The sequence below is a fragment of the Ischnura elegans genome, chromosome 6, assembly GCF_921293095.1.
Source record: "Ischnura elegans chromosome 6, ioIscEleg1.1, whole genome shotgun sequence".
Lineage (NCBI taxonomy): Eukaryota > Metazoa > Arthropoda > Insecta > Odonata > Coenagrionidae > Ischnura > Ischnura elegans.
This window is the reverse complement of record NC_060251.1, coordinates 96,075,569-96,099,270: the sequence shown is the minus strand read 5'-3', so window position 1 is coordinate 96,099,270 and position 23,702 is coordinate 96,075,569. Positions and strand designations below refer to the sequence as shown.

Sequence of the window (23,702 nt, the reverse complement as noted above, 5' to 3'; positions counted from 1 at the left end):
TTGTTTTTAACAACTTTTTGAATCATTTCCACTAGCATTACGTTTGTGCGAAAAATCCACAATTTCCAAATTTTTCGCACAATTGTGCATTGCGGGTGACTCCCGTAAAAGTTATCACCGTGGCTAGTCCCGGTATACTTAAATTCGTCAAAGAGAGAGCACCTATATGTGTTCAAAGTTCGGACCTTACTCTCCGGCTGTGGCGCCGTGCGCACGATTTGGACTGCTCGTCGCATAATATGCTCAGCAGTCCATACCACCTTGTCCGGTATAGTCCACAAATTTCCACAGGGATGAATGACGCCTCGGTAGCTTAACTGGCTAAAGCACTCGACCGGAAATCGAGGGATCCGGGTTCGAATCCCGGTCAAGGCGAATGATTTTTTCTCTGTGGATTTTTCGCACAATTGTGCATTGCGGGTGACTCCCGTAAAAGTTATTACCGTGGCTAGTCCCGGTATACTTAAATTCAGCATTACGTTTATTGGTTTTTCCAAATTAGTGACGTGAGGTCTCATAGACCGCTTATCAAATTCAGTTGCAAATTTTCAGAAATGATTAATAAGAACGTTAAATTTTAAGAGTGATATGTCCTTATTGTACAACATTATGACTCTCACGGGGATTGTAAATATTTTAAAATAGTAATTTTGAAAATATTTATAATTTTAGAAATTTCTCTCAGACCGCACGTCACCTGTTAAGCGTTAAAGCGGTTTGGTGTTTTTTCTTCGACGTCATCCACAAAAGTTTCCAGCAAATGCAGTCTCTCGTGCGAATATGCTTCATGTGAGCTCAATTTGAAAGAGAGGTCTCTGCGTGAACCCCGTGGTAAAAATCTTCCACTTCTTACGTGGAAACCAACCTTTAAGGGAGGGGTAAGGTCAACGAAATCAATGCCTGGAGATATCCGATATAAACTCCGGATGACGTAAGTGGGTACTTTCCGTGACACGTGGGTCGCCTCGTTTTGCGGTTCCGTGGATCGCAAGTGATTGGATAAGCCTCTCCTTCAAATTGCATTCAGCGTCGACGAGTGGACGGATCGGAGGGTGATCGAGAGAATAAAAAAATACGAATTCCATAAACCTCCGTTTCGTGTGCTCGGGATATTATTACGGCAGAGGTAAGCCGCGAATCGACGTGTTGATTTTATGTGTGGAAATAAATTGAGCGTCTCCGTCATCTATGTAGTACCATAGGATAGATGTAACCGAAGTAGAAAGACATATTCTCCAGATCTCTTTACGGCACATCAAACGGAAAGAGCAATTCCGTTTTACACGCATTTCTTCTTCCACGAGAGTCAATTTTCTTCTTCTGTCAGTGCCGTACCATTTAAACAAAGAGGACAAACTGGTTTTTACTCTAATTTTGAGTTTTTACAATCCATGATATCAAGTTTTGTTTTCAGAATTAGTGATAGTAATATCAGATATTATATTTTGCAAAGGGGTACGTCGTATGAAACCATGTTCATTTAATTATGGAATAAATAACGCCTTTAGTGAAAAATAAATTCTATTTGCTTTAATTATAAAATGGTTGCTGCGTGGCAGAATTTTTATGTAATTTCATCTTAAAATATACCTTCTTGCTATGATTTAAGATTTGTTTTAGCTTTTTGGCTAAATTGAAATCAGGAAAAGCCTTGATTTCACAAAAGTAGAAAATTGCACCTTATTCACGAATAGATCGGTGGAAATTATTAGTGTTAGGTTTAAGGACCAATGGGACAAAAACGGAATTCAAATATTTTTACTTTGCCCAGCACCTTACTTGAGTGATCAAACAGTAATGCCATCTATTAGGGTCACCAAGAAGCATCGTAAGATACAGAACGTAAGGTGCGGCTTGGAAAGTATTAATTAATGTTTTCCGACAAAAATTCTCCAGCTCCCGTTCTCGTTATCCCAACAGGAGTTAGGCTGCATTGCCGGTGTATCATAATGCACCCTCATGCAATCTGCAACCCCTCATCTCAACGGACCCGCGAACAAAAGAGCAGCGAATGTATATCTCAGCGCACTACCGTCTTTTCCTCACGCAAACTCGCAATTACGGTTGCGTTACCTCTCCTGTGTCGGTACCCGCCGTCCTGGGTCGGCCCCTGATGTACCAAAAGCACTGCACTCCGCTTCCACGTGTGCCTTCCGAATATTCCGCCTGTGCTCGCGCCCTCCTCCGATCCAAGAAGAGCCGGATACAAATGCCCACTCACGGTCAGAGCCGTGCGCGAGAGAAAACATTTCAGGGCGGGCGATTTTTTTTCCTCGCCTGAGTGACAGCTAGGGAAGGGCACCGCTGGGCGGTTCGTGAAAAAAAGAAATAAAAGAGTCTAAAGGAAGAAATAGGTGGACGTGCCTCAATTTAAAGAAAAGATTAAAATTTGAGAGATGGGTAATGAAATAAGAAGGCCTTCAAGGCAAAGTTATGAGACTGGTGTGTCTTAGCAAAAGTGAGTATCCGAACCACATCTTTGATCCGCCTCTTATGATAGGCATATCTGTAAAGTACACCACCAAAAATGTCCCAACGCATAATGTTGACAATAAATTATTGAGGTACTTAATTGGAGCAATACATCTCACTTTTCTTTCTTTTCTTAACACCCGAAAGAATAATGGCTTAATTTTTTAGCGCATATAATTAAATTGCTTCAAGGGCCGCGAGTTTATAACTTCTAGCATAGGAAATTTTACGCTATGCTACCAAGAAAATGACAAAGTTTCTCACAATTTATCATAACGAGTTGTATCATCGTAAGGTTGTGTAGAAGGTGTAACAGAATAGTTGAGGAGGAATCCATTCAAAAAATTGATTCGTTCAGTGAAAGTCAAAAATTTTGATCCAAGCCCCATTCCGTTCAATTTCAACGGGTCTTACTCCTCGCACTCGTCCAAAGTTTAAAGAGCCGTAAGTCCCTGAATCTTAAAAATCCCTCACACCCTCTTTGTTATGTGGTCTTAATAAAAAAAGAGTGGTTACGGAAAGACGCGGATCGGTTCAATGGGTCCACTGGTCCGACTCACTGATATCGTTCCCGGCATGCGATATCGCGTGCCGCGATATTTTTCTTCCGGTTCGTCTTATTTTTATTTATTTTTTATTCTTATTTTCGACGAGACTGGGGAATCAGGGAGGAGAAAAATGGATGCGGATCAAGACAGGGGGGCCGCTTACCAAAAACAAGAAAAAACCAGGGCCTACCCCAACTCCTTCGCCGAAGCGTTCCTAAGCCATCACACGGCGCCCCGCGCATGGGCGCTTTTCTATTTTTTTTCCCCAACCATCCTTCTTTGTGCTCCACGGAAATAGCGTCGAGCTGAGAAATGCGGAACCTTTGGCGTTTTTCTTTTCTTATTCTTATTTCTATTTTTACCCTTATTTCTCTCTCTTCCTTCAGCTGGGACCCTCCTGATATCCTCTCTCGCGTATTTATCATGTCCTCGCGACGACGCCCCAGTGCCCCCCGAACAAATCACTGCCCCTGCGCGAGGATAGCAGCTGCAACCGGGAAGAGCACGAGGGTGTGCCGTGTTGCAGAAATGCACGGGGCAAGGTGCCTCCTCACAATATAGGTGATTTGGTGAGAAATGACGCTTACAAAGGCGTTAATGGAGGCTGTGATTATCATCATCGCGTGAGCGATATTCCGGGAAATACTGTGTTATTATCATCTCGAGGGCGTAAGGTCCGTGTCTAATTTTTCAATCGTTTCTTGCGCAACACCTCCGTTCGCATGCTTCTCTTGGCTATTAAATCTCCATCTGCAGATATCGGGATGTGCTCATTCTCCTATGCCTTATAAGATGAATTTCATTCGTGTAGCATGAAATGAATGGTTCCTCGCCCATAGCGTGTTTCCATTAACTACATTGTTTCATGTGCTAATTAATGTCCTACAGTGTAATTGAATTAAGTTCATTATCTCTTTTCTTTATTTTTTTCATTTTGAAATAACGCTGGATGAGGTACATTTACCGCAAAAGAAACTTCTTTGTTAGGAATTTATCAATTAAATAAAATTATACAGGGTTACATTAAATTTTATGTGGAAAAAATAAAGTAATTTCGAAATGGGCACACAAAAGTGCATTGCACCATTATTTTATTAAATGGTTTTTCACTATGAATAAAATTTATTATACGTGCAACGGAGATGAACATCTTTTATGGTAGTTTATAGAAATTTTCCTGCTGGATGAGAAATCGTAAAAAAGAAGAATCCTTTATTGTTGATAAAATCTCATATTATGGACACTCTAGTGGGATAGTTTATGATTCAGATGTATGTATGTATAAAAAATCGTCGTTCTATTGCATTTATCTCCCTGCAAATCTCCCGGATTAGGGTGAACTGGAAGGAAAATAATTCGTTCTTATTCTACTGTAAGCTCCTCTCTCCCGTCATAAAGCCTCACATATATAACTTGCCATTGAATCGCCCGATAAAAACGCCCTCGTATTTTTCACCCTTATCTAAATATGATCTCATCAAAGAGGTCACAGTAATAGCGGCGGAAAAATATAATGCCCTCCAAATAGGAGATGCGGAGAGTGGAGTTGGTTTCCTCGAAGCCGCGGGCATTCTCACGGCACCTCAGCAAAATCCTTCCCTTTAATTCAGCCGGCTTGACAGCTCCACTTCATCCGAAGCTCTTTTGGATCGATATTAAATTTGCTCAGGACGACGAACTTTGGTCCAAATCTAGTTTTTCGAAATGACAGAGTGAGAGAGAGAGATAGAGAGAAACAGAGAGACATGGGGTGGGGCAGGAGTGACGTAGAGGTCGTGTGCTGTTGAAAAACAGGAGAGGAAATATTTCTCCTCTCCTCCACTCGCCGCCTCAATAAAAAAAACACAATGTGGTTTTCGCACGAAAAATATGCCTCGTGAACAATCTTTGTGTGTCATTTACGTCACCTAAAATAAATCAAGAAGCCGTGGCAATATTTTTATATGCATGCATCCAATCCTGTGAAAAGATGACCTCAATGATAGGGTTGAATTGTCTCATGATTTTTATTTATAATTTTGATTGCTCTGATGGGTTACCTCCCGTGTGATTAAATGAGTCCCGAATAGAGTGCCGGATAAAGCTCAACCTTGGAGACAAATGATCGTAAAGTAACAACAACGAACTGAACGTTTGACTCTTTGAATGGGAATATTCTCCAAGGTTGCGCAAAATATGTGGTCTTTTCAGTTCATTAAGAGATAAAGTGATTTAGTGGGTTGGATAAATTTTCTTGCATCGAGATGATAATGTCTTTGAATGACGAGTTTTGGTAACCGAGTTATATTTCCGGATAATTAAGGAGAAATATCGCGTGTGTCTTTATAGCTATCAACAATTTACTCGTCATGAGGTGCCGCATAACTTTTTATATTATAATATTAATATACTGATATTTACAATTTCTACTCTACTACCAACATAGGCAGATGTAAACAATGTTGGAGACAGAGTGTATCTCAACTTCCATTCACTAAATTCAATTCCTTTTTTTTTCAAAAATCTTTGCCATGGCTTATTAGATGCTTCTTTATGTATCAAATATCTTTTTCAATATTGTGCATGTGTCACTCACGACCTATCTTTTTTCTGCTCCACAGGGATATGCACGCCGATTGGAATGTCGGTGCAGAGGCTGAATAGGACAAGGGATTCAGGTGAGTGTTTTGTTGCATTTTCCACCTCTTGCTCACACATGTTTATTCATGCTCGCGGCGTTCCTTTGTAAGTCACTCGCTGAGGACGCCTCAGGGACGGAGGTGAGGACGGCTGCCTTATGCTCCCGCCGGGACTTGAGTAGGCAGCGCGATATATGAAGATTCCAAAAGGACCGCAGGAGCTTTGGGTCCTTCTGGGGTTTCCTCCTCTCTCAACTTTATGCACTTCTATCATTGCATCCATAACTTTCTTCTCCGAATCAAATCAACTGATTCCAGCGGTACATACTGGAACTAAATACTATTCATCGTAGAACAAAGGAAAAAAGTACTGTTTTATAAATGCTCTCTAACATTTTCAACGGCTTCTCTACACTATCAAAACGAGCAGTATTGTTTATCACAAATGATAAACCACAACCTAGTTTTCTTCCACGGATTTACTTTTTTGGTACAAAATGTATCAACCTCAAGAGGTCATTTTCAAGTACAAAAATTTTGAGCATGCCGTGTAAATTTATATCCAGAAGGGACTTGAGAAGGTTGGAGGGACACGACACGCTAAAAATTGTTGTACTTGACAACGACCCTTTGAGGTTTAAACATATTGTTACAACACATATGTTGTAAATCCGTGGAAGAAAACGAAGTCGTTTTGTCGTTTGTGAACTTCAACTTCCACAAAATTGAGCCGGAACCATTGAAAGTATTGTTGATTAACACTATATCATTTTAGGCCTTGAAAATGGCGCTAAGTCTTTGAAACTAGTAAACAATATGAAACTTGAGGCACAGTACCTTGTTTTTGCGTTGTTCTACCATGAATATTTCTCCTCCGAATTCTATAAGTGTAAACATTCTCAAATAATTTTTTTTCGTCAAACCATTTCAATGAGCCCAAATTGTCGATTTTGTTTCCTCCTAAAATCCAATATTTGTGTGCCATAAATTATGTAAAGTAATAATCGATTCTCGTTAATAATGCGAGATTATTTCATGAATTAACTGCATTGGATATTTATATAAAATATTTTTACCGTTGTTACATTAGCTTGATAATCTTTTTATGTATTTTTAACTATTTCCGTAGTACATATAATTTATTCTAATATTTAAAATATTAATACCATCTCCTTCAAGCGATAAATTTCATAATTTTGCTTCAATTCGAATATAGCTGCAACTATTCAGAGATAGACTTGTATGGATTTTAGACCATAATTTTGTCCCCGTGATGAAATAGCAACCAATTTTAGCCTCATTCCAGCAGTAACGAATGCGTAGTAATGCAAAGGTACATGTTAATTGAAAACTTTATAATTTTGATGCATCTTACATGGATAGTGTAGTGTAATTTGATGGTAGCATGGATATATACTAACATTATTATAATTTTAATGTGGAGATAATTTTCCGAAACATAGAAGCTTTTAAAATGGCTCTAAGAAAAAAGGCAACAATTTAAATATTATCCTGAATTTTCTCTCCGAAAATACAATTCAGCAAGAAGAAACTTCTTTCACGGTAGCATTTAACGCTAGGTTATTTATTTCCGCCAGGGCTGGTGAATTATTCCGAAGAGTTTCTAAGCAACGGTCGTGCTTTCAGTGAGTGTGCGTTTCTATTTTTCTTTTTGTGATCCTTCTGGTTGTTTCCCCATCTTTGTGTCCCGCCAAGAGGCACAAAGACCCTTCTTTCCTCCTTTCTTCCCTCCCACGACTTTTCCTCCGTCCATTCTCCCGCAGCGCAAAATAGCTGCGTGAGCATGCAAAAGGTGGAAACTAGATCATTAGGGCGATGCTCCAAGCTTGAATGTTGGGATTCCCGCACATTCTTTTTTCAGCAACCGGTGGATGACTAGCCGTTTCCGCGTATCCTTGATCGATTTCTAAGTTCCGCGTCTCGGCCCTCGGGGTTTCTCAACCATCATTCAAGCGATGCCCATATGTTCCTACTGATCATCTACGAAAAAAATGAATGCAAAACTGGTGGACTTTATCGCCAAGACTCGGTTGCGGAAGTGCCTAAGCGTATTGAAGGAATTGTGGTGAACTTATGGATGCGAATTCGATTTTCTTTGTGACCTTAATGATAAATATTGTAAACGCAATGTTCCCTTTTTTTAAGTACATGGTTACTCACCATATTGGAATTTTTTATCAATTCTTTCCAATGAAACTTTCCTGAGGGGCAGAAAAAGGGCTTCAATGAGCGCTATTTTGTTTTTTTTAATTAGTGCGATGTAGTTATTTAGCGCAGGAGCCTCAACGTAAGGCATTCACTTTACTGTTTCAGTTTTAATGAACAATTTCTTGTTCATTGATAAATGATTCCAAGACCTATTGAATAATGGATATTGGCCAAGAAGTACAAATTGTGATTTTTATTAGTGATTGGCCATTTAAGGACATTGAACACCGTTTTCGTATTTTCTACTCGTTACCGCCATCTTAGATTGACCCTAGAATATTGTTGTGAAGAAATGATTTCCCTTATTGACGATGGCATTCCTAAACTTTTTGGTAATACTTTTTTCCTGAACTCTTATTAGCCCCAAAAGTAACCTCCTAGTAGCCACTTTCGTTCAGAAGATATTTGATTTACCTCCTTTGTATGTAATCGTGTATCTTTAAGATCCTTTGTTACGGTGTACCCTTGTTATTCAAAGCTGCACCCAAAGAAAAATAGTTCTTAACAGTCTTTATGGTTGACACTCGCATCTTTGCACGTATTCTTGATCGCTTTGAACTCGTAAATCTCGTGTTTTCCCACGGATTTCTTTACGTGACACAGACGGAGTTAAGAGCCTAGCGAAGGTCCATTTATCACAAAAGGTTCGGTGATCTTATTGCCCTTCAATCACAAGTGCTAGAAATGATAGCTCTCCTGTCCTTCATCTTTTTAAATATCTCAATCCATCACTCTCGCAAACTAGTCTATTGTTCGTATAAGCCCAATTATTTTCCTCGCGGTAATATTATGGCTGGCTTAAAACGAAATATCATCGGAAAAATCTTCTACTCATCTTTAATCGTTACAAGCACTTAATTTGACGAGCATTTATTCACAGTATTATTAACTATTACTGATAAATAATAATTATTATTATATTTTTCTTTCAAATGATATTTCAGTAAGCATTCAAACAAATTGAGACTTGAATATTCTTCTATGAGATTATAGAAATGTTGAATGAGAGCGTCAACTTGATCTGTACCGAAGTCGATGAGGTCATTTTAAAAGTAATGCGCGTCTAGGTCCAGGAGAAGTAATACATCCGATCTTCCATCGCTTTCTTCCTCTGTTTAATGAAGACAGATTCCACCTTACACCGTATATTTATTCGTTTTAGAGCATATGCAAACGAAACAATTTTCTCTTGTTTGGATTCTAACCAGTGTAAAATGTTGTAACCTGCATCATAGGATTTATTTTTATCGTATACGCCTCCATTTTCCACCCATTAATGATTTATAAATATGATATTAACATAGAGAGTGCATTACGATGTAGAACCTCCAAAATGAAGGCAAGAGTATAACTTAATGAGGAGCTTATGCTTGCCGTACATATTTTATGATAGAATCCAATCAGGAACAGGACGTGGGTGATATCGAGGCGGCGCCATCAGTGGTATCGTCGTCATTCTGATTTTATCTTAGGCCGGACTCAATTTGACACTCGCATATCTGGGTCCAGTCCACAATAAAGTGCCTAAAAGATTTAATAGTTCCCACGGCCATTTTGAGCTCGCGAATTGATGGATTCGACTGCGTTCAGTCGCCGCCGCTCGCAACATCGCGGCGGAAAAACGTCAATCGCAAACGCAGGGAGAGAAAAAAATCAGGGATCGGTGTTGGGCTGTCCATATCCAGTCCGCTCTCATGGTCGCTATGCGTCGCCACAAATCACGCCGCGCGGATTCGCGGACGAAAACTATACACACATGAGCATCCCGCGCATTAATTTTTTCTCTGCGCGGATTTCGTTACTGGGTGCGGTCGGCGATCGGCGGTTGTTTTTGTCCTGATAAATGAATCAAAACGACGGATCCACTCTTTCACTTGTTACCGTTACTTCTCCGAGCTACTCTTTCTTTGGAATTGGGCTTCATAAATTTCATTTATGCTGAATAAGAATATTGCTCTGCTTTTTTGCATGAACTTCAGGTATTATAAATCGCTGCTTGACTTAAATAGATCTAATGTGTTAAGTAAAAAATAAAGATTATCATATATTTATATTTCCCTGCTAATTGCTTCCCTCCCAACCTTTTTTTACCCCTTAATGTTCTGTTTTCGTTGTTCCTTCCCTTTCACTTTCTCTTGCTGTGGCATATTTTTAGATGATTTTCATGCAAAATTACGATATATTAATTTGTTGAACAAAAGAATATTACGTGTATTTACATGGTTTTCCAAACACTGAGAGATGCTTAGGGATGGTAAAACTTATTGAGGTTTATCAGATGATTTGGCAATCTACCGTTGTCATTGTGACTGAGCGAGCAAGTTCCATGAAGCGTCGATAGGAGTCTTTACAGGCTCGATGGGTATTACTTGGATACGGCTCACTACAATAAGCTGAATTTTGCGAGATTAATGAGGAGATGATCATGATATAAAGAGTTGCCGCTTTTTGTTACCTATGTCTCCATATTAAAGATCACTGGCATCATATTCTGTGGAAAAATAGACTGATTGTTCACACATTTGAAGGCAAATATATCATGAAATACACTAACCCTATGGAAACGTGTAGCAAGATGTACGATGCCGATACGGAATGTTTGATTGAACCAATGTTGGAGAAATTTAGTGATGCTATTGGAATCCCTGGCCTTCCTCCCGCAGTGGAAATTTTTTTCAGAAAAATGTTAACCGTAAATAAACTTTTATGAGACTGTTTTCAAATATCACTACTTTGTAAACATTCATGAAGTTGGTTTTGGCAAAATTATTTTAACTTTTCGAAAATGAAATTTATGCGTTGCGATTGGAGAAATCTGAATTGTATATTTTTAAAAGTCGGTGATCACAGCACTCTGAAGAGACACCCGATATAAGGGCTTGTAGTATCGTCAAGTAGTCAATAAATCTTTCGTCATTTGTTGGAAATATCTGTTTCTATCCGCTTTGAAATCGAGAGCACACCTCAACGCTATAGGTACACGCACTGTACTTCGGACTGCGGCCTGCGAAAGGGAATTCACGTTCAGGGTGAGCAGAGCTCAGGGGGATGGTTCAGACCCCCCCCTGAAACGGGAAGGGGGACGGTGGTGTACGGGAGGAGACAGACCGCCCCACCCCTTTGGCGTGAGAGAGAGAAGGGGAGAATAGACTCCACATCGGGGGCGATGACCTCGCGGAGAGGCCGGGCGTGGCCGGGGGTGGAAAAAGGGGGTTGGTATAAGGGGTTGGTTGGCGCAAGGGTTGCGACGGGAGGGTTGTTCTGCCGGTTGGCGGGTGGTGTAGCCCCCTCTCCACTCCCCTCCCTCCGCTACGGTTTCCAAGGGATTGTTTATCTACGGGGTGGGTTTTGGAGTATTGCAGAGTATCCGACGATGGGGTTGGACCGCCCCCCTGGATGCGTAGAGTGCCAGGGATGGTTCTCTCGTACCCTGAAGGGTTTGGTTGCCTAGCATGAGAGCAGTATTCTTTTCAAATCCGGGGATAGAGATGTTTGGAGATGGGTGGTAGCGATTTTTTTTTGTATTGGTCCGGAAAATTTCACTCTTGGCGCCGTAGTTCCATAGACGAGGGTGCTAATAAGTTATGAAATACATAAAAATTGCTGGTTTTTTTACATTTTAAGTATTAACATGTGGGAATTCAACCTCACATTTTAAATATATGACTAATAGTGGTACAAAATTTCCCAAGCTGCCGATACTCCTGGATAATTAATACTATTACTGCTTGTAAGATGGTGCTATCATGACAAGTATCGTACTCGCGTAAGGATTGTGGGGATATAATACGGGCGGAAAATATCTGGAGAATAAGATATCTTTCAGAGTGACACGGAGAACATTATATTATAACCCCACTTAAATATCATATCCGAGAGAAATGATAAATTAGAGAGATATTTTTCCGAACGAATATGTGTGGAAACTCAAATCCGAACAATATAGGACTTCAATAAATGCTAGGGGCAATTCGTAAGAGAATCTTCTTATAATTTGTTAACGGGAGGTATCTTTACACCCCCCGCCAAACGCTTCTTGAGGCTGCTTGCGGGGTAGTGCGCAGATTTAGACGTCTCTTTCGGTATTTACACTCCTTCGCTCACTCGCTATTTACCCCCGCGATGAAGGGAGAAATCCTCGGCATCGTCGCCTCTTCATTCTTCAGGACTCGCATTTCGCGTGGTAGGGTTGGTTTGCTTCCATTCTGACCAACGGCGGCAGCAGCAGTTCGCAGCAGCGGGAAAAGTGAGAGCGGGAGGGGTGGGTCGAAAGCTACGCCAGGGGAGGAAGCAGCGATTCTTAGGGGTAGGTCATGTTTATGTTCATTGACTTAGGTCGGCGCCGTGGAGGAAACCCCCGCCTCACAGCGCTGCGAACGATTCCATGTTTTCGGCCGGAAAACACTCCCCGCAGCTATTTTTCGAACGTTTTTTTCATTGCATTTAACAATAAAAAAATTAGTTTAACGTCTAAGGCGGTACCTTGTGGAAATCAAAATTCGTTATCATGATAAAGATGAAACAGTTCCACAGATTTTATTTCTTAACCGATATAGATTACGACATTGTTTTAGAAACCCGGGTTACTTTAATTATAAAATCTGTGGAAATAAAAAAACTGCTTAACAATAACAAACTCTTCCCCAGAAAAAGTTGTGTTTAGATAACAGTCTATCCATAATTTTTCAAAATATTCACCAATTCAGCATTTTTATGACGTGTAGTGGTGTATGGGGTAAATCGTTAAAAACTAAAATTTTCAGGAATGAATACCACCCAGAAATAATGGAATTTCCTCGTGAAAGAAAATTTTAATTCAGATTTAATTTTCCCTCAGTTTAATATTGCTAAGGAATTCAATTAGGCCTTACATATTTTCATGCTTTTAGAAAATAGGTAAACCTATCTATTACTAATTTCATTAGTTAAGCAATGAAATGATGAATAGGGCAAAACTGTAAAACATTTTTTATTTCAAATTTTCGGGATTATTAATTGAATAATTTCTATAGTAGCAATTTCTTTTGCAAAATTTTCTTTATAACATTTATAATCTTTATTGCAAAAGAAACACCTCACTAACCTTGAAATAACGATTTCATAAAATAATAACTATATTTTTTGACCTTGAAAATAAAATGCCTATTGCCCTAATGGCAGGGTTGGTGTGAGATGCTGCATAGTCAGTAAACGTATATAGATTGGAATTGGGAGGAGGTCTAATTTCCTTGGCGCGAGATGACTTTCGATACCATGACGACGAGGGTTCGGGAGAGAACAGATTTGATCGACTCGTCTCCAAGGAGATGGTTACTGAAGCAGAGCTAATTGGTGCGAAATAATTTCCTCTTTATGCCCCCACACTACTCTCGATGGACTCCCCTTAACCTGCGCCAACAGTCGACAGTTAAGTCTGGCGGGCCTTACCATAAGTATTCTTCCTCCCACTTCTTGATATTCCCCAATCACATCGTCTGCTGAGCATTTTGTGAACTTTTAAAGGAATCAAAACTCAGCCAAACACCTTAATGGGCTTCGTGTCAAAGAAATTGCTTCCTACCATTGATTCCCAGCTCTCAACTCGATATAAGATTTTTTTACGATCTTTATGTCAAATTTTCGAATAACTCATGCAAACAGCACGATAATTATTTGATTCCCTACTCTTTCTAAGGTTTAATGCTTTTTCCAATCGACTCTGACAAAGGTTTGAAAAACTTAGGCAAATACCATCAGTACTACGTACATTGTCAAATAAATTGCTTCACCATTTTAGTTTTTATTTCTAAATCACTCTTATCGCAATTCTCTCTTTAGTCCTAGGTTTCAAAGGTTTTAGGATATCGTTCCCAAAGTAAAAGAGTAATGACTTAAAAATTTTTAATATTCAGGGCAATGATGTTTACGCTTGAAAAGTATATTTGGCATTTTGTATACGATAAATTTCATCAAATTCCTGCTCATTGTTTCAATTCTTCCTTGATCCTCCGTGATTTTCCCTTATTCTTTTTAACATACTTATTTTCGGATAATCATTCTACGATATAAAGAAAAAATAATGGAAATTTTTCTCCTCTTATTTCTTTAAATCTCATGATGCTAGACTTCAATGCCATCTTCATTTGATCTCAATATAATATTTTTTCTTACAATGCTAGTTTAATTACTTTGCTTCTTGGAGAACTAATGTATTTGGACAAATTTCCCATCAATAATCTGGAGTGAATATTACACACTCTTCTATTAATCGAGCGTTAGCTTCCTCCATAGTGTACTCATCTCTTCTGATGAGTTTATTCAAAATATGCGCGCGTCTATTACCTCGTAACGTTTGTTGTTTCCTAGATGATTCAATCATTCACCCCTGAAGAGAGACTATTTTTTTTAGACAATCTGGCGCGCGGCTTAAAGGAGAGAAAGCGTTGAGATGTAGCGATGGTAATTGAGGAATATAAGAATAACGCAATCATCCACGCCGGTAAAATGCTTATCGGGGGGAAGAGTTCGGGGTAATTCGAGGAATAAACTGTGATGAAATGATTAACGCTCTCCCGCGGTTCGTTTGTCTTTCATATATAGCCGCCCGCTTCGTAATAGTAATTTCTTTTTTGACGTCTCAGTTTTGCGGGGATGGCGAGTAGAACAAGGCCCCAGCATCCGGGCGGTCCAAACTCTCCCCCCCCCTCTTTCTCTATACACTCCTCTCCTGTAACCTTAACACTCGAAAATGTTCGCGAGGGCAATGACCTTCTCCCCCCGCCGCCCCTTTCTCCGTAGCGCCTCCTCCCCCACTCCTCTTACTCCCCCCCCTTTCGCGTAACGATTGGGTCCTACCAAGACCCCCCTCTTTTTAACCTTCCCCCCTTCCTCACCCATTTCCCTTGTCGAAGTGATAGCGATTAAAAATTAACCAGAAAGGTTTAGGCGAGGATAGGAGAAAAAGGGTTAAGGTAGGTTGGTGAATTTTTTTTTGTTTGTCCATGTTAGAATTCGGGGAGTAAAGGGCTTAAATTATGGGCTATTGTCTCCCGCGCGTCAGGAATTCCTTCAATGGTCGTATTTATCCGATGAAAATGAGGTGGCTAAGGCCGTGCTGCCGGAATCTCATGCGAAAAATATTCGCATAGAGCAGCTGCAACTTTTCGTGTCATTTTGTTCCATCATCGTTTATCCCTCCTTTCGTAGAAAATTTCTACTGCAGCTTTTTCAAGGTTATATATTTCACTGGAGACAGAAAGTGGTGCCTTAGGTTAGCGGGACTCGTAACTCAAACGTAGCTAAATTATTGTTAGTACAAATGAGGCAAATGCCTTTAGACAATTCATCCTTTCCTGATACTTTGATGATTTTACGTTGTGATTTGGGGCTCAATATATTCCAACCTCTCACCGAAAGTCCAAACCACTAAACTTGCAATTTTGAAAATTGTTGCTGATCCTTCTGTCGGCAATTGGTGCATAATGGTTTTAAATTATTTCAATTCATGTTTAAAGGTTAATATATAGACTAAGTATATCCCTAGGGGCGCAAGTATGTAATTTTATGTTTATATCTAATTGATTTAGATTGACCAGTTGCGAAACTTTTGACGGGGAAAAGAGCAAGGGAAGAAGAAAATTCTTCCTTCATCGCACATAATTAATCTGTGTTGACTTGACTAAGGCGATTAGTAATTGTGTACGATAAAGAATTTATCAGTTATCCAGTTAATCCAGTTATCAAAATTTATTTTATGAGAAAAATTATTTCTTCATCGCTCATAATTGATCTGTTTTGACTTGACTAAGACGATTAGTAGTTGTTTGCGATACAAAATTTATCAATAAATCGTATCCCTCAAATCTGTAAATAATGTTTCTGAAGATTTATCCCAAGTCTTATGGCGCAAACAATAGAAAAATTCAAGATAATAGGTGTTGACGAAAGTGAGACTGTTCCCTCGAAGGAAGTGGATGTTCCTCGCCAGCCTCAAAACATCCAAGGTTGGCTGAGAGAAAGGCGTCGTTTGCCCTTGGGGGTGATATTTGATCAAGTGGCCCTTGAAAGCATCCCCTAGCGTAGGAAGAGAGAGGGCAGGGGTTGGTATGGCTACCATGGTTACCGGCGGGAGAAGCTTGGAACGTGGGAAGTTCAAGGCGGACTGATATATATATCTTTCTTTCCTTTATTATCTCCAGTCTCTGTCTCCGCAGTCGATAAGACTTGAAAAATTCCAATTCGCATGATATTATCGTCACTTGTCTTCAACTTTGAGGTATTTATCAAGTATTTTTGCCAAATTAAAACCTTAGGTCAGACGAATAAGCAATAAAATTCCAGAAAGGTTTCCTAAAAGAGTCATCATTTGCTCTAAAAAGTCTATTTTGCGATTTAACAATCAAAATTAAGGAGACACACAATGCGAACCAAAATTCTATCCTAGGAATTGCGTATATTATTCATTCAAAACCAAATGACGGGAATGTTCATGGATTCACGTTGTACTTCGTCTAGTCTAGCGCCAATCCTGCTAACTGCATCGCACTATGGAAAGATAAAGGCCTCTATTCGTAGGATCTCCGTAATCGTAGGACTTTTAATAAAACTAAGGAAACTTTTGCAGATCAATAGCTTTCGTTCTCTTCGGAATGTTTGATCTTTTAGTCAATGCTTACCTCGTTCATTTTACCGACCTAGGTTTCGTCAAATCTAACTTGCCACTCTTGTTTTCCTATCGCAGCAAAGCCATCACGAAATCCCGCATAGGGACTCCTTCACTCTTTACTGACACTATAAAGTAGCGGCAGCAATCATTCTAATACGATGGTATAATTTTTCAAACTCTGTTTCCCGCTAATGCTAATGATTTTTCGCCTTCCTCCTCCGGCGGCGGATGACGTTGCTTAAAAAGTCCCGTGTGTGCCCACTGCTTTTTGATGCAATTCTTGGTTTTTTGGAGGGCGTGTGAGCGCTGGGTATATGTGGTGAGGAGGCGTTGATAATGTGCAGAGTGGGTTTGGAGCTGGAGTGTTAGCAGCGGGAGGAGCGGGGGTGAAGGGTCTCTTTGAGAGGGAGATCCTGAGAGGGGGGGTGGTTGTGAAGTGCGTGCTGGGGGTTGGTGTGGGGGTTAGGTTGGAAAGAGGGGGGGGGGGGGGAAAGGGGGCTTGGATATCCACGCACCAAGGCGGTGCACGTGAGTTGCAAAACCCTCTCTCTCTCCGTCTGTCACGACGGCTTGCTGCAAATGCTACCCCCTTTAAACCCCCCCTCACGTGGTGCTTCAAACCCTCAACCCCCTGCCCCCTTCATCCCCACCCCCGTCCATCTTCCGGCCTCGGACATTGACATCGTCGGCTTGGGGTTCGACTGCACGAGCATCTGCTTTGTTTATCATCGAATCAGTACACTACGCACAACACGTTTAAGGTTTTTCGGCTGTTCGCTTAATCATTTACCCTCAATCTATTTATTATTATTCTCTCGTTCGCAAATTCCATCTCTTCTAAATATATACTGTGCTTTCAGGCAATATCTCTTGGGAATCTAACGCAATATTCCTTCATAACTAAGCATTATTTCGGGAAAAATAGAACTTGAATATTTCTCATTTAAAATATTTATGTAAATTTTCTACTTAATCATAACACATAATAACAGCATCATATATATCACATAATTTGCATCTAAAAATAATGTGTACTTCAGTTTGTCTTTAAAAGTGTTGAAAATTATCCAACCTTTTTTTTAATTTATGCAAATTTTATGTCGCTTTGAATAAATCTTGGATTATAAAGAAATAGTTTGATAAATTGACTGTAAAAAAGTTCAACGTTATGACTGGTTTTCTGAGCGTGTCATGTATCGTCTGGTGTGAAATACACTTTTCGCACGCTATTCGTTTTTAATTTGATCATAATCCTCGTGAGAAAATAAAAAATGATAAAATATAAAAATTTTGAAATGCATCAAAACAGCATACACTCACCAAATTAGATTAATATTTTTTCATTCTTTGATTGAGTCTACCTCATTGTTGAAACAACATCAACGAGAGCTCTCCCTCGTTACCAAGCAGGGTCGTAATTTCTATTTATTCAGCACTCCTATGCTCTGCCATTTCTTCATAACTCGCGATGTCCTATTACCCTTATCTAGGCCATCTAAGTAGCAATATATAACTTCCATTCTCCACTCATATGGCTGCCAAAAAACCCTTCAATTGCCTCTTAACACTCACTGCCATCACTCTTACCATAAATTCACTTTGCTTCATCGCGTTTTTTATCCAAACTCTGTTAAGACATTAACCCTTACGGCCTATTGACTGTTCTACGATAAGATTAGTTACTGGGCTTTAAAAGAAAATTGGCGTGAATTCCAGATAGCAATGGCATCCCCATTTCTTCGCGCGGTTGCTAAAGGCTACTGACCGATTGATTTTTGGCCTTGAAAAACCCCGCGAGAAATTTCCGACGACCAGGACCTACCGCCACCGCAGGACGATTGAGGCCTTTCTATCCCGAACTCGCTGGGGTGAATTTCATTCCGAGAAAATGTATTTCGTTTTATAAACACATTTAAGGCAGAATGCACGACATTGTTCAACTGATGCCCATTTATTTATTAGTGAACATTGAAAGCGAGGGCGACAAATTCTTGGTCTTCAATTTTTATTATATAAGAGACATATAGGCATTTATTTCTGTTAGGTCAATTTTGGAAGTCGATTTTTTTAAATCTATTATTGACTCTTCATTGTTTTTTCCCATCGGTTATAAATAATATTCAGAGTTTGACCGACTCGAAGGTTAGTATTGTGTGACCATACAATTGCTGCACACCGTCCGTGACATGGGACGTAAAGTCGTGGTCCCTTCCGAAATATAAATAAATCAAGTGAAAATAAAGATAGTGAAAGAACATATAGCTAGTGAAAACATAAAACGCACTCTGTTACCTTATTTTGCTGTCATTTAAAATAATGGATATTAACTCTGAGGAGAATCGGGTTTTTGCGGTGACTGATGTTCTGGCATTGCACCCCGTGGGCCCAGGTTAAACTACTGGCGGTAGCAGAGATTTTTTTAGATGCCTACTAGGTGCCCGATCCTTGCTCGAGGGACGTTTCTAGAGCACCACTCAGTCCGTTCGAAGGGACGTTGAGCCAAGGTCCCCATGGCGCCTTTCATTTTAGAGCAGGCTAACGCGGACTCCGGGTTTCTCTCCGCCATTCCCGCACGGCGCAAATGATCTCAACTGTCGGTTCACTCCTCTCAATACATCTACCAATCGCGAGAGGTATATAAAATTGAGGATTTAAAAAAATTGGGAAAGATGCTCACACCTCGCCGTCATTCCATTAATACCCAGTCTCTCTCTCTTTGCATCGCTACAAATACGCCACTATCTCTCCCTCCCCTCCCCTCTCTCCCTCCTCCCCCCTCCCCCTTTCATATCCACTCACTTCCCCTCCCCTACGCCGTATATACCCTGCCGTGTGTTCAGTGACACTACTTTCACTTTCTTCCACTGGCGACGCTCCGGTCGTAGCCCTCTAGCGAGCCACCCCTTCTCTCTCTCCCCCTTATACCCCTCGTCCCCTCCCCCTCTTCCTTCCCCCACACACAAAACACACCCTCCACGGATCCGCAAACCCTTCTCTCCCTTTGCGGATCCCCTTCCCCTACGTTTTCAGTGTTACCCTTCCCACGTCTCTCCCGGTCCCCGACCTACCTCCCTCGCTCAGTCCATGTGCTATCACTGCTGCTCCGAGTCCTCGGGGCTCCCCAAGGTTTCCAGTGCGTGGAACGCCCGTGAATATTGCGTGTTTTTCTCACTCCGAGTGCCGCCGATCTCAGCCACCACCATGGTCCGCGTCCTTCCCGTGTCGCCGACCCGTGACTGGCGGTCCCTCATATCCCTGAGGATGGGGGTGGTCGAGAGGGGACGTTGGATAACAGGTTAAAAACTACCGCACGACGACGAACAGCCTGCGCAAGGACGAGCGGTTAGGGCGGACCATAAAATTCTTTCGGTCGTATATAGATACTGTGCGGAGTGGAGGGGGAAGAGGGCCCTTAACCGCGCGGTTGTTAAGCCCCCAAGGCCTCGGGAGGGTTTAAAGTGAAAGGACCCCTTACTCGAAGAGGTAAAATTAACCGGGGGCCCTAACAGTGTTCCGTTGACTTATTGACAGCACCCCCTAAACCTTCCGCTGGTGCTGAGGAAGGCTCATTCGTGGACTGTCTTCCTCTCGTCACACTACACGTTTAGCTGTCTTTCATCACCTCTGCTGCGACTTCATGGACGGTCCTCTCTCCGACGGGACATCATCGGAGGGCAGCCGAAAGAGAGGTAGGTCCTGCTCCGCCGCCAGTGACAAGTCCATCGCCGTTGACTAAGGTCAGGATCCCTCGCCAGTGCCTGTGTTTGTGAGAGTGTGTGAGTGTTCTATTCTGGATATATCTCGGAGCGGTTCCGCCTCGGCCCAAATCGTTTGGGGGGAGGGTTACGCGACCTGGGTCAAGACGATGACCCCTGCGTAGGTTACGAGACGCAGCTTCCGGAGCGCGTAAAAACTCTCGCTACTTTTGACGTTCTACAACTGACGCCCGCGTAATCCAGTGACATTTCTCGTCGTGTCATCGCTCAGATCCGAAGTGATCTTGTCGTTTAACAGATTACGCTTTTACGATCACGATTGTGACATGTCTTTCAAGTGACAGTGCGTGTTGTGTTTTTCCCTCATTGCGTGGATCATCCATTGACCTTCCCTCCCTGTGGTGAACGGTCTTTCATTCTTCAATCCCTCAGAAAGGTTGTCAATCTCACATGAGTTTTTCTAAACTCTTTTTCTTCCACATGAACATCATGTCAATAATTTTGTTACACCAACATTTCCTTTCTACAATCGTCTCGCTTTATTTGCTGTCTTCGGAAATAAGTGTCTCTTCTATAATTCTATCATCATCGATTTCGGACAGATATGGTCGAATCCTTAAGTTTAAGATTGCGTGAGTGACGTATTTCATTTTGGACATCATCAACACTTCCGATTCTATGAGTTTTCTTCTCGACATAGGATTCTGTCCTCGCTTGTCATCTTGAAAGTATCCTCATCTATATGTGTATGTTATTCAGCCACGATATCCCTCCCTTCTCTATAGCATCATGCCGATTCTCGTCTCGCACACGATCAGGTTTTAGGCTTGCAGTGATTTTTGGTCGCGTGACAGTGCAGCGAGTGCTTTTGTGTGAATTTTTTAGTAGTGATCGCACTCTCGCTGTCTCTTTCATATCCGCGTGACATGCGTGAGTGGCGTTTTTACTACGCATTACCATGCGCGCGTGAGGTTTCCTTTTGTGCGCCAATGCTCATCATTTTCCCTCCCTGCCCTTCTCCATGACGACGGAATTCGTAGAAAACTCGTCGTTACACTTTCCCGTACTCTCGCATTGTAGCTATGTACGTACTATCTCTTTCTCTCCCACCCCTGTGTGCTCATTGCGTTGTGCCCGTCAGCGGTGCGCGCGCCTTGACCCCTACGGTGCATGAACTCGGGGTGGCGGCGAAGGAGCGGGACGACACGTGGTCGCAGTGCATTCACCCCAGCGCGCGCGCCGCGCCGTGGGTAGCCGCGATCCCAGCGCCGCCGCCATGCTTGTTTGTTGTGCTGTCGAGTCTGTTCACCCCATGCTCTCGCCTCTCATAGCCCCGCGCTACCCTTTAGCGTAAATTCCGCGTAATAGTGGGGTGGAAATGCCGCTGCTTCACTCATGGGAAAAAAGACTCTTTTCGTAAAAAGATGCGCACAGATATTGTTCAGTCTAGTTATTTTGATTTCAAAAATGTACTGCATGTATTTCAATTGGCTCGCAGATGTCATAAGTACAGATCTGTTGAAACATGTGTTGCACAGTTTTGGAATTAAAATAAGAAGACAGCACGATATCTTCGTGCAACTTTTCACTATGTTGTCCTTCCATATTTTCCCCGAAAAAGATGACTTTATTCTTCTTCGTAATCTACAACCGTGTAATGATCAGTCAAATGGGTTTATTTTTTCTAGATACCAGTTTCATCAGAAGATATCACGGAGTGATGAATCGAATATACAATCATATTCTACCTGACCTTTGCAAGGAATAATTGGGTTCCGCGTAAGGCTGAAGCCTCATGTTATTCTTGAAAACACGGCAAATTTTATGTTTCGTCCTTGAATCCGTTAGTCGTAAAAATGTATGCGAGTATTGCATCACGAATCTAGGTTCGCGCATGTGCGTGTCACGGTCAGCGTTCCCGCGCAACCGGAATCTCTATGTTCTTATGTTTTGTTCGCGAGTACGTTCACATCTACGCTATGTTGGGGGGCGCGAGATCTTTACGGTGTAGGTGTAGGACAAGTATCATGGGGGAGTGTTGTTTGGAGTGAAAGATTTTCAATGATAAAGCGATTCATCCATGGCATGATGACGTGATTCTTTCGTCAGGTACGTAGTTCATCAGTATTCTCATGACCCTATACTATGGTGATAGACCAAGTGAAAAGACGAAATGGCTCTTGTGAAGTAATTTTATCCAAGATTACAAAATGATTTGATTTTTATCAGTTTGGTTAAATCTGCATGCATACCTGTTACTTATGACAAATGCATTGGAGTATAGGTAGGTTTATCTTGTTAAATTTACAATTAAAGACTGCTTGAGATTAATTGTATTAGAAAAAAATTGCAATGCAACAGTGGGGTGGATTTTCCCATGATTGTTTTTTTCTTTGCTCGTGTCATTGAGCATTTTCATCAATTGGATTGAATGATAGTAGAAAATAAGCATGGTATTTGATTTATTAAGATTCTTTTTTTACTAATTGGCTTTAGCTTACTTAGGTTTGAACGGATTATGAATAATAGAGCTTTCTCTCGATGTGCTTTTGACCTCCTCATGTTGTTCGTCGTATTCAGTTCTCGCTAATCTATTCCGTGGTGAGCATTTTTTCTGCGTGACGTGTGTCAGTCCCTCTTTTTCCCCCGACCAACCCCACCTCGACGACGCCTTCACCATTCTTTTTTTTTGTCGTGAGCTTACGCACATGATAGCTGATTCTTCTTCCCCCCCTCCCCTCGAGGCGAAAACCATGGGTCTCACTTTGTGGGTTTCGCTTGGCCCGCGCCCCATACTCTCGTTTTCCGGCCCGCAATTTCCTCCACCCCTCGCTGGAAAAAACAATGGAAATAGGAAATGCGGACACATAGCGACGTAACGAAAAATGTATAATTTGCCACCGGAGCGAGTTTTGGCGTCGTATCCCTATTCTATGCATGTTTTCCGTTCATTTACTCTTTCCTTTACGTTTCTCCCTCCATCTCGATGCCCCCCCCCCCTGTCAAATAGCAGAAAGGGAAAACTCAGCATTGGAGAGGGAGAGAAAAAAAAGGGGAGAGGGATATGATCGAACCCCGGTCCTCCCCAGGGCGATGACAAACCCTTTCGAACCCGTCCCCCCTTGTCTTTTTCCCTTGCAGTTTTCCCCCGCAAAAGTCGAGCCCCCCCTCCCATAACCATTGTCAGAATCGTTGTCCTGGTCTTCGCTCTACAATGCGTTTGCAATCACATATACCGCGTGCGTCCACGAAATGTTTCACTGCTTTGATGCCAATATTTTACAGTATAAATCACACGCTATGGAAACTATACACTACCTTATCACAGTAGTTTTCTATCTCTCATTCTGAGAGAAATTTGGCAAAAGTTATGAATGATATGAATTTAGATTATGGAGGATAAATTGTGGCGATACTACGGCGAGGTGATCGTTGGATATTTTTCATTAGGTACAACTTATGCCCTCCAGCTTGA

The 23,702-nt window shown here is 41.4% G+C and overlaps 1 protein-coding gene across 2 annotated transcripts in view; it reads left to right on the top strand.

Annotated features, from left to right (window-relative positions):
* The window catches only part of LOC124161219 (PR domain zinc finger protein 1), a 278,646-nt gene that overhangs the window by 144,342 nt on the left and 110,602 nt on the right, over positions 1-23,702 (top strand). For both annotated transcript variants that reach the window (XM_046537482.1, XM_046537483.1), the window contains one exon: positions 5,621-5,677. The gene's annotated coding sequence lies outside the window, so the exon portion shown is untranslated. The remainder of the gene's footprint in view (positions 1-5,620; positions 5,678-23,702) is intronic.